At 41.6% G+C, this 14,647-nt stretch overlaps 1 protein-coding gene across 1 annotated transcript in view; it reads left to right on the top strand.

The window, feature by feature from the left end:
- The window catches only part of LOC138952399 (cleavage and polyadenylation specificity factor subunit 2-like), a 357,958-nt gene that overhangs the window by 61,351 nt on the left and 281,960 nt on the right, over window positions 1-14,647 (top strand). The gene's annotated exons all lie outside the window — the stretch shown is intronic.

The following is a 14,647-nucleotide window of genomic DNA, read 5'->3' on the forward strand; positions in this document are numbered from 1 at the left end:
TCCAACGTTGATGTTGCTATCATGGTTTACTTTGCCCAACTGTTTGGCTAATGGTGTAATAGTGAGGGCTCTACACTGTCCAACGTTGATGTTGCTATCATGGTTTACTTTGCCCAACTGTTTGGCTAATGGTGTAATAGTGAGGACTCTACACTGTCCAACGTTGATGTTGCTATCATGGTTTACTTTGCCCAACTGTTTGGCTAATGGTGTAATAGTGAGGGCTCTACACTGTCCAACGTTGATGTTGCTATCATGGTTTACTTTGCCCAACTGTTTGGCTAATGGTGTAATAGTGAGGGCTCTACACAACGTTGATGTTGCTATCATGGTTTACTTTGCCGAACTGTTTGGCTAATGGTGTAATAGTGAGGGCTCTACACAACGTTGATGTTGCTATCATGGTTTACTTTGCCGAACTGTTTGGCTAATGGTGTAATAGTGAGGGCTCTACACTTTCCAACGTTGATGTTGCTATCATGGTTTACTTTGCCGAACTGTTTGGCTAATGGTGTAATAGTGAGGGCTCTACACTTTCCAACGTTGATGTTGCTATCATGGTTTACTTTGCCCAACTGTTTGGCTAATGGTGTAATAGTGAGGGCTCTACACTTTCCAACGTTGATGTTGCTATCATGGTTTACTTTGCCCAACTGTTTGCACGGTCGCCCTGTGTCAGAAACGGATGAAGAACTATTTTCTGCTTGCCTTTTTGAACGGGAGTCTCTTTGCGCCAGTGTGCCGAGGTTATTAGTAAGCCTACTTTATACATAGTACTTGGTCTTTGTCGGGAAAGGTCGTCGCAGTCAAAAGTGTGCCGAGACCCTTTGCGTCCCTTGAGTGGGCAGTGGGCGGTGGGCAGTAAAGGCAATTTGCCCAATCAGTAGTGTCGTGCATCTATCATTTTCCTTTTCTTCCCCCAACGCCGCGCTATGAGATTAGTCATTATTTAGCGCAGCGAAGGGCTAGGGCAGAGATGATTTAGTGAAGCGAAGGGCAAAGAAGCACACGACCAAGTGACACACTACCCTCGCCCTCCCTCGCCCCCCTTGCTAGGCCGTCAAGAGTCTCAACTTAATACTTGTTCTATGGCACCAACTTCATTTACACCCGGATATGTAACTGTAAGAATGTTTTGTGACAACTAAAGCCCACGCACACCACGGGTATACGTCGCACTAACAAATTAATAGTCCATTTACAGAACTAGAATACGGAGTCGCCACTCATGCAGAAAATGTGGATGAAATCCTGAAGCTTTGACTTCATTTTGCAAACATCAGCTATTCGATTGTCCCAAGTCAACTGTCAGGTTACAAAACCTTTGATAGCCGATTATGGCTAGTTTATTTCTGCCTGTTGTATCCAGTTTATTTCTGCCTATTGTATCCAGTTTATTTCTGCCTGTTGTATCCAGTTTATTTCTGCCTATTGTATCCAGTTTATTTCTGCCTATTGTATCCAGTTTATTTCTGCCTATTGTATCCAGTTTATTTCTGCCTGTTGTATCCAGTTTATTTCTGCCTATTGTATCCAGTTTATTTCTGCCTATATTGTATCCAGTTTATTTTCTGCAGATTATAGCCAGTTATTTGTAACGATTGTAACCCGTTTATTTATGCGGATTACACCTTCCGTAGGGTACGCTACTCCTCACAGTGAAAGTACAACAACAAAACAAGCAACAACAAACAAACAAAAACTCCGGTTTTCCTTTTTTTTCCTTTTTTTTTTTTTTTTACATTTTGCTTATTGACATTTTCTTCAAAGGATTTCCTGGGTTGAGGGTGGAAAAGGTTGAGGGTGGAAAGGGAATACATGACGTCAAGATGTCACCAGTGTCAGAATAACTGGAGAAGGCGGATTGCACAGCGGTGAGGGCCTGGGAGCACGTGCTGAATAACTGCATCAACTTCATCCACTTGACATCCTTCAGCTCTTTGATGCCCCCCCCCCCCCCCCTCTCTCTGTCTCTCTGTCTCTCTGTCTCTCTGTCTCTCTCTCTCTCTCTCTCTCTCTCTGTGTCTCTCTGTCTCTCTCTCTCTCTCTCTCTCTCTCTCTCGCTCTTTCTCTTTCTCATGAAAAACGTAACTGTCTTTACTGCTGTTTCTGTGATCGAAGATAATTCTGTTTTTATTGTAAAGTTTCCGAAGAACGCAAGGAAAGAGGAAAAAGTCAAGTCGTTTTTACATAATTGTCAGCTTCCAAATTGTTTATTCATGAAAGAGAAAAGTGGGTGTGAACAAGGTTGTTATGAAAGATTTATGGACGTTGCAGGGTTCCATTCTATCAGTTCGTGTCGAGAGGGTGCGGGCGGCAAGAAAGGCGCATAAAAAAGGAGGTGAAAAAGATGACAGGACAAACTTAGCGAAGCTCACCAAGGGAAACTCCATGAAAATGGATGACACTTCGGACATTTCAATTCTCACTTCTTTATTTTATTACTTTTTTTTGCTCTCTTTCTTTTCTTTTTGCCTTTTCTTCTCTTTTTTGTAAATTTTTCTGTTTCTTTGAATTGGTGTACGCTTTGAGTGCGCTTGAGATGGGGAACAAGATTGGGTGTGTACTTAAGCTGTCTAACTCAATGAAAGTTGGTGTTGTGGGCACTGAGTGTAAGGCACCGTGATGGCAGAGCGATAAGACATTGTAATTGTGTGCGCACCACTTGGTCAAGCCTGCATGCATAAATGACGTCCAGAACATCAAGATGGAATTGCTTTCACACCAAGCAGGGCCGGACCAAGTTCGTTTGAGGGGGGGGGGGGGGGTTCCAACTGAAGGCAGGGGTCCAAAGTCCACATTTTTTTTTCTCTTGAGAGGTACATTGGATGGCCAGGGGGGGGGGGGGGGTCCGGAACCCCAGGAACCCCCCCCCCCCCCCCCCCCCCCCCCCCCCCCCCAGATCCGGCCCTGCACCAAGTGCTCTCCTCGGCTTCACGCTCCGCATGTTTGTACAGAAAAATAGATGAATGTAAATAGCGCACTCAAAGTGAAACACGACTTATAAGCCGAAACTAATGGGAGGGAATCGGTGAGCAGCATGAGGGCCTTCAACTCATCTCGTTTCTGCTTCAACATGATCAGGACGTAGAGCTTTATTAGCGCCGTCATTCCTTTTGTGGCACGTATTTATGGCTCTTCACTTGCTTTAGTTTAAAAAAAAATCTAATATTTTATGTAATTATCCACTCAGTTTGTGTGTGTGTGTGTGTGTGTGTGTGTGTGTGTGTGTGCGTGTGCGTGCGTGTGATAAGGAGGGAATGAGAAAGTAAAGATGTAAAGTTAAGTAAAGACAAGTCGCGTGAAGCGAAATTACTACATTTAGTCAACCCTTCAAACTCACAGTGAAATTGACCGCACCGCATTTTGTTCACTAATATATATACCCAATAGCTGTGTCAGTTTCATGTCGCTCTGTCTCGTTTACGCACAGAAACTGAGAAGCCAGTATAGCACGTTAGCGTTTGGCGCGTTTTGGGAAAGCGCACTATTCTGTATTAATATTCTTTTCAGCTAACTGAGCTTGTTTTTAATCCAAACATAATATATCTATATGTTTTTGGAATCAAGAAATGATAGAGTGTAAGATGAAATCATTTTTGAATCGATTTCTCAAATTTCAATTTTAATTATAATTTTCTTATTTTTAATTTTCCGAGCTTGTTTTTAATCCAAATATACCATATCTATATGTTTTTGGAATCAGCAAATGTTAAAAAATAAGATAACATTATTTTTGAATCGATTTCTAAAACAATTATTTTAATTACAATTTTAAAGGTGGTCGTCTACATTTTTGTTTTCTAAAAATAATTATATGGTTAGATTTTGGTAAAAGGTTATGTCAGATGATAAATGAACCATGGGGAAAAAAGTTATAGAAAAAACAATACATGTATATGTAAAAAAAAGTTTTTATTTCTGGGTAGTGTGACCCACCCTTCCAATATTTTGTTTTTTGTTTTCTGAGAACATCTGCTTTGCCTAAAAATATCGACCAATCAAATTCATGTCACTGTGCTTACAGCCACGCCCACACAGAATACAGAATACAGTGTTTATTGAGCCAAGTGACATTAAAAAACATTTAAAGCACAAGGAATTTAGCGTAGTGTTGGTAAAATCACGCACACACACACACCCACACACACACTGACACACACACACACACGCCCACACATACACTGACATACACACCAACACACACGCGCCCACACTACAGCAGTCACGATCACACCATCACACGCAGGGCAGACATGAGGTAAAACAAATGACAATCATCTATTAAAAGAAAATGTACAAAGAGTGGTCTAAGATGCTGGTGGAAGGGTCTACACAGAATACAATTTTATAATCTAATGCATGGTTAGAACTAGCCCATCCCCTCCACCCACCCACTCATGAATAACTAAAATAATGCAGCTAAAGAAAATGTTGAACATTTGGAAATCAGGAATCACACATCAAAGTCCCACTCAACCCTCCCCATCACCACCACCACCACTACCTAACACTGAGTCACAGGATGTGGTGAGCTCACCGCCAGCAGGATCACCGACTGCGAAGCTGCCCAACTGAGGGATGGGATGCGTTAAGGGAGGAAACAGCTTGGGGGAAGAAAGAGGTCTGGAGACGTCGAGTGCGTGCCCCCAGGGATCGGAATCGACGACCTGAGGGCAGGCGCTCGAAGAGGGGATGGCCAGGGTGGGACTCGTCAGCCACAATTTTCTGGGCTCTGGACAGCATGCGCTTGGCATAGAGGGATGCTAGGGAGGGCAGCTCACAGCCGACGATCCTGCTAGCAGTGCGCACCACACGCTCCAGCTTGTTCTTGAGCAGCTGGGAGGTGTTGCCGTACCACACTGTGATGGAGAATGTCAAGATGCTCTCCACCACGGCCCTGTAGAACTGGACCAGGATGACCTGGCTGAGGCGGAACTTCTTGAGCTGGCGCAAGAAGTAAAGGCGTTGCCGCGCTCGCTTGACGATGGCGTCAACGTTATCATCCCAGCACAGGTCGTTGGAGATGGTGGTGCCCAAGAACAGCAACAGTTTGACACTGGGTATTGGAGCGCTGTCCACGATTTTTTTAAAACGAACGAAATGTATGGTATTCGAGAGGAGTTTTGCCATCGGCATTTGCCAAATAAGGAATACTATAATGAATTTTCAAACGGCTACCCTGGCTTTGTCCTTTTTGATCGAAGGGGGGTGTATTTTTGATATTTGTAGGGAATAAACTCAGCATTTTAATGGTCAAATGTCTATTTATGTATACAAATGTAGACAAGGACCTTTAAGATTTTTAATGACCAAACTCATTAATTATTTTGTAAGCATCCAAGCTGAAATGCAATACCTAAGTCCGGACTTTGTCGAAGATTGCTTAACGAAAGTTTCAAGCAATTTGATCGAAAACTGAGGGTGTGACAGTGCCGCCTCAACTTTCACAAAAAGCTGGGTATGACGTCATCAAAGACATTTATTGAAAAAACGGCCTGATGATATCATATCCAGGAACTTTTATGTGAGGTTTCATGAAGATCGGTCCAGTACTTTTTCTCTGAATCGTTCCACACACACACACACACACAGACACAGACACCACAGCCTCATCTCGATTCCCAGTCAATGTTAAAACTTTTAGTCATAGCTTGACCATAACTGTAAAAAGAGCTTATTTTATCTGATGTGTTTTTGCATTTCGTTAGTTTATTGTTATCTTGTTTGAGAAAGTAAAGATTGTAATGTTTATCAAAGCTGTGCTCTTTTTTAATACATCTATTTTTTTTAATCTTACTGAAGTATGCGAAGACTCCTCGCAGTCAGTAATTTAAGACCAAAAAAAAGGAGATCGATAGATATTGACAGAAAGAACATCTTTAATTCTCTTGGTTCAAACAGTATTTTATTCAGATACATAAACACAAAGCCATGGAGTGTGTGATGTAACCGTTTATACAGCTTCAATCCTCTTCATGCATACAAGTAACTAATAATTATGAAAAGGACAACACATTCTGCTTCGCGAGTAGACCGGGACTCAGACATGTGAGAACTACAGTGAACCAATCATTCAGTCACAAACACATTGAAACAAGCTAACACGGTAAGGAGTCATTGTCAGTGTTTAATGCCAGGGTCGCCTCACTCGGCCAAGCACGTCAAAATGTTGTCAATAGCAAACAATATGTTGAATTATTCGATCAATCAAATGACAAGGAGTGCAGATAACGGGTTACTGGCGGGGTAAGCAACAAAAGTCCTCGCCGTACAACGTTCTGTCAAATATCAGCATCAGATGGCATGCCATTTAAATGTTTGTTACAATACTTTTTTAAGAACTGTACACAAATCATTGAAATCACACATAAAGATATCAATCTTCGCTTTTTGAGAAGTCATTAATTTCACACGTTAAAATCGTCTTTGATTTTTGTTGAAAGTCTTTGATCTTCTTCTTCTTCTTCTTCGTTCGTGGGCTGAAACTCCCACGTACACTCGTGTTTTTTGCACGAGTGGAATTTTACGTGTATTACCGTTTTCTACCCCGCCATTTAGGCAGCCATACTCCGTTTTCGGCGGAAGCATGCTGGGTATTTTCGTGTTTCTATAACCCACCGAACTCTGACATGGATTACAGGATCTTTTTCGTGCGCACTTGGTCTTGTGCTTGCGTGTACACACGGGGGTGTTCGGACACCGAGGAGAGTCTGCACACAAAGTTGACTCTGAGAAATAAATCTCTCGCCGAACGTGGGGACGAACTCACGCTGACAGCGGCCAACTAGATACAAATCCAGCGCGCTACCGACTGAGCTACATCCCCGCCCAGTCTTTGATCTGAGATGTAAACTCGAACTATTTGCCAGGGTTGTTTTCAGAGTGATCAAAGAATCAATCAATCAATCAATATGAGGCTTATATCGCGCGTATTCCGTGGGTACAGTTCTAAGCGCAGGGATTTTTTAAAAAAATTTTGTGCAATTTATATTGCGCACATATTCAAGGCGCAGGGATTTATTTATGCCGTGTGAGATGGAATTTTTTTTACAATAATACAATACAATACAATACAATAATCTTTATTCATCTCTAAAAGAGAAATTACAAGCTTGACTGTGTGTCTGTAAAATCAATCAATTAATCAATCAATCAACCATGCATGTAGTAACATTCACATAGCATATTCACATCATATCATTACACGCAAACATTGTACCCACACACTTACTAAAATAAGCCTACAAATAGAAGCAATGCATTGCCTGTTTAAAAATTATATCACATTATCACCTTATCACACTTTAACCACATTATCTTCTCACATTTGTATCCTATAAGTCAATATAACTAACAACAGAGAAAAACAACTGATAAAAGGATGTAAAGATTATGCCGTTGTCAGAGCGACAGCACCAGCACCTAGCGCCCCACCTGAGAGTTGAAGATGTGAATTGCAGATGGAATGAATGAGTTTCTGTAGCGTGTGGTTCTTGTGTATGGCTGTCTAAATCTTAAGCTTCTGTCTATCCGTCTGCTGTCAAGTTCAGGTCTGAGTGGGTGCGTGTCATCGGTCAAAATCTTCTGTAGCCTGTCAGTCAGTCGTCGTTCCTGCGTTGCTGCAAAAGTGTCCTGCTTCCTCCCAACTACCCCACCTGCTTTCTTAATGAACTTCTCTAATCTATCCTTCCCGCAGTGGGGCACTGCGGTTATGAAATTAAAGGCCCCTCCTGTTTTTGGAACCGCAGGAGCTTTCTAGTTTGCTGTTAGGTAGATTTTTGGTTCCTCTTTCCTGTCATGCTCTCTTTTTCTTCATGAATTCTTTTCTTTTTTCTGCCTTCTTGCTCATTCACCTGTATTTTTTCCAAAAATCTCTTCTCTTGCCGCTTGTCTCGCGATTCATGTATAGTTTAATCTGTTAGTGTTCTGATGTAAGTCCAGCAGTAGATAGGTTAAGCCTATTTTAACATACTGGAAACTGGTAATCTTCCAGTAGGTATTAATTTAGTTTTACTAAAGCCTGCTGGGACACAAGTAATGTGTTAGTGCATTTGTAAACAGGAATCGCTTGACAAGTGGCCCCCTTCATCCCCCCCTTCCTCGTCCTGATATGGCTCTGCGTAGTCGGCTGGACGTTAAGCAACAAATAAACAAACAAACAAACAAACAAACTAATCTATCCTTGTCCTGCTTGCTGATGCTGCCACTCCAACACACGGATCCAAAGTACAGCACACTATTGCAGGTTGAAGTATAAAACATCTGGAGAATCTCTTGTCTAACATTAAAAGATCTGAGTTTTCTCAAAAAGTACAGGCGGGAGTGGAGCTTCTTCACAATAGCATCAATATTGGGCTTCCATGTCAACTTATTATCTATGATTATTCCCAAATACTTATACTGCTCTACTTTCTCTACAACCTCCCCCTTAATCACTATATCCCCATGTACATGTTCCTTCCTCCTATTGTCCATAATCATTTCCTAGGTCTTGCCTACATTAAGTTCTAAATAATTATCATCACACCAACCAACAAACTTATCTACCTCCCGCCTGTAGTCAGAGTAGTCATCGTCAGTCATTAGTCCAACCAGTCCAGTGTCATCGGCAAACTTTGCCATGGGGCATGAGTCGCCAGAAGTACTGAAATCAGCTGTATACAAAGAAAAAAGAAAAGGAGAGAGAACTGTGCCCTGTGGGGCGCCTGTGTTCGTGCACACAGTGTCAGACACTAGGTTATCTCCCATTTTCACAAACTGAGGCCTCTTCGTCAAATAATCCATGATCCAGAGAATGGTGGAAGCTGGAACATTCATCTTACAAAGCTTGTCTGCCATTAAATGTGGCTGAATGGTATTAAAAGCACTGGAGAAGTCAAAAAACATCAAACGAATGTAAGAACCCGGCTTGTCTAAATGAGAATACATCTTATTAAGAACATACAACACTGCATCATCAACATTCCTGTTTCTTCTATAAGCAAACTGACATGGGTCACAATACATCACGCATTCACATCGGCCAGCAGGTCGCAGCCATTTCGGCACATATCCTACTTTTCACGGCCTATTATTCCAAGTCACACGGGTATTGTTTGGTGGACATTTTTATCTGTGCCTATACAATTTTGCCAGGAAAGACCCTTTTGTCAATCGTGGGATCTTTAACGTGCACACCCCAATGTAGTGTTCACGAAGAAAAGAAAAGAAAAGACATAAGCACCTTTGAGACTCAGATGTGACACCAGTGCTGTTGTTTTTATGACAAAGAGTTCACTACGAATTTGTATTTACATATATATATCCATGTGAATGTAAGAGCGGAATGTTTTGCTTGTCAGCAGCTGACACACGCGCATAAAAAGGAAAGAGAAAGAACAACACCAACAAGAAACAAGTCGCGTAAGGCGAAAATACAACATTTAGTCAAGCTGTCGTACTCACAGAATGAAACTGAACGCACTGCATTTTTTTACCAAGACCGTATACTCGTAGCATTGTCAGTCCACCGCTCGTGTCAATGGCAGTGAAATTGACAAGCCAGAATAGCGCGGTAGTGGTTTGGCTGAGCAGGATATCATGCTTTTCTGTATCTCTATTCTTTTTTTTTAACTTTCTGAGCTTCTTTTTAATCCAAACATATCATATCTATATGTTTTTGTAAACATGAACCGACAAGGAATAAGATGAAATTGTTTTTAAATCGATTTTGGAAATTTAATTATAATCAACATTTTCATATTTTTAATTTTCAGAGCTTGTTTTTAATCCAAATATAACATATTAATATGTTTTTTGGAATAAGAAAATGATGAAGAATAGGATGAAATTGTTTTTTGATCGTTTCATAAAAAATTATTTTAATTACAATTTTCAGATTTTTAATGACCAAACTCATTTATTAATTTCTAAGCCTCCAAGCTGAAATGCAATACCAAAGTCCGGCCTTCGTCAAAGATTGCTTGGCCAAAATGTCATCAATTCGGTCAAAAAATGAGGGTGTGACAGTGCCGCCTCAACTTTTACAAAAAAGCCGGATATGACGTCATCAAAGACATTTATCGAAAAAATGAAAAACACGTTTGGGGATATCATTCCCAGAAACTCTCATGTAAAGTTTCATGAAGATCAGTTCAGTAGTTAACTCTGAATCACTCTACACACAGACACACACACACACACAGACACACACACACACACACACACACACACACACACACACACACACACACACACACACACACACACACACACACACACACACGACCCTCGTCTAGATTCCCCCTCTATGTTAAAACATTTAGTCAAAACTTGAATAAATGTAATAAGAGACAAAAAACAACAAGACAGAAAACATAACGCATTGAAAACTACGACAACAGTCAAGCATGTCTCATTATTGCCAGAAAGACAATTGTCATCCACCAAGTGCTTGTACACTACCCGTTTTTCTCCGACCACAACAAGAAAAGCGAAGCGGGTGACGGCTGAACGCGGGGTGGGGTGAGAGGGAGGTGGTGGTGAGGGAAACTGCAGGGGGGGGGGGGGGGTGGGAGATGGTGCTAATTAAGAAAAATTAAAAACCCAACCACACATCCCCCCAAACCCCACCCCCCCCCCCCCCCCGTCCCCGCCGTGTCAATGACGGCATGCAATCAGTGATCGTTCCTTGGCAGTGTTTGCTAGGTAACAGTTTATCTAGGTGTCAGACACGCTTGGCTACAGACGGGACATAGACTGATGCACCACTAAGTCAACACTAAGCGGACGAGAGCAGCGCCATTCATACCATAATGTTAGCGCCCTTCTCTGTCACGCCTTAACGATTCCATTCAACTCAGGTCGTACTGTTGCACGACCTACATGCCAGATTACAAACAAACAAAACACTGTACCCTAAACAAGATTGAAGACGGCGATAGTGTGGGCGATAGTGTGGGCGATCAGAGTATCCAAGAATGAATGCCAAGTTAACAACGGGACGTGGGTAAAGGCGTTGGGATGCTTTCCCCGACAATTTAGCTTAATTACAGCTCAGTTTAATTTAGTTTTGTTTTACGTACTGATTGTCTGAAAGACGAAGCGCACACCCGTCGGGCTTGGCTCCCAACAACTGCGCGTTTCACATCAATTGGTGTCACCTTCACGAAGTGCGTTTGTAGGTTGATTTACTACTTCTACTGCAACAACTACTACAACCACAACAACCACTACTACCACTAATACTAATAACAAGAAAGTGACATACATTCTCACGAAGTGCACTTTATGTATGGATTTAAGTATAGGTTTTTGTGTTTTGTTGTTGTTGCTAATGGCCGTTCCGTTTCTATAAGACACCCGATTCGTGTGTAGGTGTATTACCTCTTACTTTGCACATATCCCCTACATGCATTACTTTGCCTTTTTCTTCATCCATTTAACTCGAAGAAAGCAAAAGGCAGAAAATATTTGCTTATTTTTCCCATTCATTTGTTTAACTTGTTTTAGTTGTTGCTCCGTGTCTTCCATTTGATTCAGCTTTACTTGTCTTGTTTTATTTGCAATTTCAATTATTGTGCCAGTGACACGCAGAAAACTAGAGGGGGGGGGGGGGGTGACCCTATGATGGAATTGAAGAGAGGGGAGGGATGCAGTGTAGAAGAATAAAACAAGTCGCGTAAGGCGAAATACAATATTTAGTCAAGTAGCTGTCGAACTCACAGAATGAAACTGAACGCAGCAAGACCGTATACTCGTAGCATCGTCACTCCACCGCCCGTGGCAAAGGCAGTGCACGTGGAATTGACAAGAAGAGCGGGGTATTCGTTGCGCTGAGAAGGATAGCACGCTTTTCTGTACCTCTCTTCGTTTTAACTTTCTGAGCGTGTTTTTAATCCAAACATATCATATCTATATATTTTTGGAATCAGGAACCGACAAGGAATAAGATGAAAGTGTTTTTAAATTGATTTCGAAAAAAAAAATTTGATAATAATTTTTATATATTTAATTTTCAGAGCTTGTTTTTAATCCGAATATAACATATTTATATGTTTTTGGAATCAGCAAATGATGGAGAATAAGATAAACGTAAATTTGGATCGTTTTATAAATTTTTATTTTTTTTTACAATTTTCAGATTTTTAATGACCAAAGTCATTAATTAATTTTTAAGCCACCAAGCTGAAATGCAATACCGAACCCCGGGCTTCGTCGAAGAGTACTTGACCAAAATTTCAACCAATTTGGTTGAAAAATGAGGGCGTGACAGTGCCGCCTCAACTTTCACGAAAAGCCGGATATGACGTCATCAAAGACATTTATTTAAAAAAAATGAAAAAAACGTTCGGGGATTTCATACCCAGGAACTCTCATGTCAAATTTCATAAAGATCGGTCCAGTAGTTTAGTCTGAATCGCTCTACACACACACACACACGCACGCACACACACACACACACACACACGCACGCACATACACCACGACCCTCGTTTCGATTCCCCCTCGATGTTAAAATATTTAGTCAAAACTTGACTAAATATAAAAAGGAGAAATGTAAGAGAAAGTATTTAGTTGTTTGGAGGAAAAGGAGAAAGTGGCACGCATTAATAAGCCACAAAAGCCGCGTGACGAAATCAACAAATCGACATATCGACACACTTTTAGGCCTCAACATTTTTCTTGCACTGTCTCTTTAGAGTTTCGTGAAATGTCAGTTTTGCATTGCATGTCATGAATGTCTCTAACCAAGTTCGGTATTGTACCAGATTACAAACAAACAAAACATGTTGACTTGACCACACAAAAATAAGGACAAAGAAACAAACATTACCCCCCAAAAAAACCCACACACACAAAGACCAAAGAGTTCTGGGTCAGACTTGAAAGGCGTATCTGAAAAATAGACGCAAATAATATTCACCCTGCGCAATGGCATAACGGAAAAACGAAAACAAAATATACAAATGATAAACAGTCTGAATCAAAAGTAACAGCCATATCAAAAGATTTCAAAAACAAAAAAAATGGTCACACAATTATCCTTGCGTGTTTTGTCCTTAACCCTCCCGGGATCCCCCTCCCCCCCCCCCCCCCCCGCGACTCAGAGTGTGTGTGAGTGTGTGTGTGTGTGTGTGTGTGTGTGTGTGTGTGTGTGTGTGTGTGTGTGTGTGTGTGTGCGACTGTATGTGTGTGGGCGTGTGTGTGTGTGTATATATGTGTGTGTGTAAGCGCGCGCACGAACAAACGAGATTGATTTTTCTTCTGTCACGTTTGTTTTTTCTTGTGGTCGCGGAGACGGACAGACCTTACCGTATAGAAAGCAGGTCGTCTGCTGAGCTTTGGGCTTCTCCATCATACCGAGGTATTGCGTCTTAACCATCATACCGAGGAATTGCGTCTTAACCATCATACCGAGGTATTGCGTCTTAACCATCATACCGAGGAATTGCGTCTTAACCATCATACCGAGGTATTGTGTCTTAACCATCATACCGATGTATTGCGTCTTAACCATCATACCGAGGAATTGCGTCTTAACCATCATACCGATGTATTGCGTCTTAACCATCATACCGAGGTATTGCGTCTTAACCATCATACCGAGGAATTGCGTCTTAACCATCATACCGAGGAATTGCGTCTCAAGCAGTCAGTGGGTGTGGCTTGTCTGATTGGCTGTCATCCTAGTTTTAGTTCTTCACCTCGTTCCCCTTTACTTGTTCCATCTTGTTACTGTGGTAACTGCGTTCCCTTTGTTTGTCTAATTCGTATTGTTGTGTACTGTTGGCCACTGTGAAGTGCGTTTCTCTGTGATTTGCGTTGGATTCTTTTACCTTCTGATTTATCTACATTCAACATTTCACTTTCCTGTCTCTTGTTTGTCATTGATTATACATGTGATTGTCTCTTTCTTCTCTGTTCCTGGTCTTTGTCATTGATTATACATGTGATTGTCTCCTTCTCTGTTCCTGGTCTTTGTCATTGATTATACATGTGATTGTCTCCTTCTTCTCTGTTCCTGGTCTTTGTCATTGATTATACATGTGATTGTCTCCTTCTTCTCTGTTCCTGGTCTTTCCGTCGACTTGTCTTACTTGTAGCTTCATTGAGAATAGTCTCCATTGGAAAGCTAACTTACTTGCCCTGGATTATTGCTTGAACAAGTAGAGGCGACCCGGAAAAAGGAAAATCTGTCACATCTCTTTCTTTATAAAATGATAATTTGACACTCGTGAACCGTGGCTCCAGATGATGGCAAGCTACGTACGGATCTTTACGTCAAGGTTTTTGATTGTGGGGCGTTTTTGAATAGCAATAAATTGGTGATGTGGACACGAAGACCGCAGTGAACACTCGCAGAAAGGTGGATAAAGCGCCCCACAAGTCTCAGCCATTTATACGTACACAACTAAACAGTGGTAAGATTCACGTGTTTCTTACTCGACCAACCTTTTTTTCTACCGAAAAATAAAATGAAATGTATGTGACAGTGTAAATATAGGACTCTGGACGTCAAGTGGTAAGAGAGAAAGATGTCTTCCCTGGGGTTGCCTGTCAATGCAGGCCACTGACGACAATTACTGCCACTCACTGTGGAGGGAACCTGTCTTTGATGGGGGGGGGGGGGGGGGGGCATTTCCCGCACTCTATAAACGTTTTC

Source organism: Littorina saxatilis, linkage group LG17 (genome assembly GCF_037325665.1).
Source record: "Littorina saxatilis isolate snail1 linkage group LG17, US_GU_Lsax_2.0, whole genome shotgun sequence".
In the NCBI taxonomy this organism is placed as follows: domain Eukaryota; kingdom Metazoa; phylum Mollusca; class Gastropoda; order Littorinimorpha; family Littorinidae; genus Littorina; species Littorina saxatilis.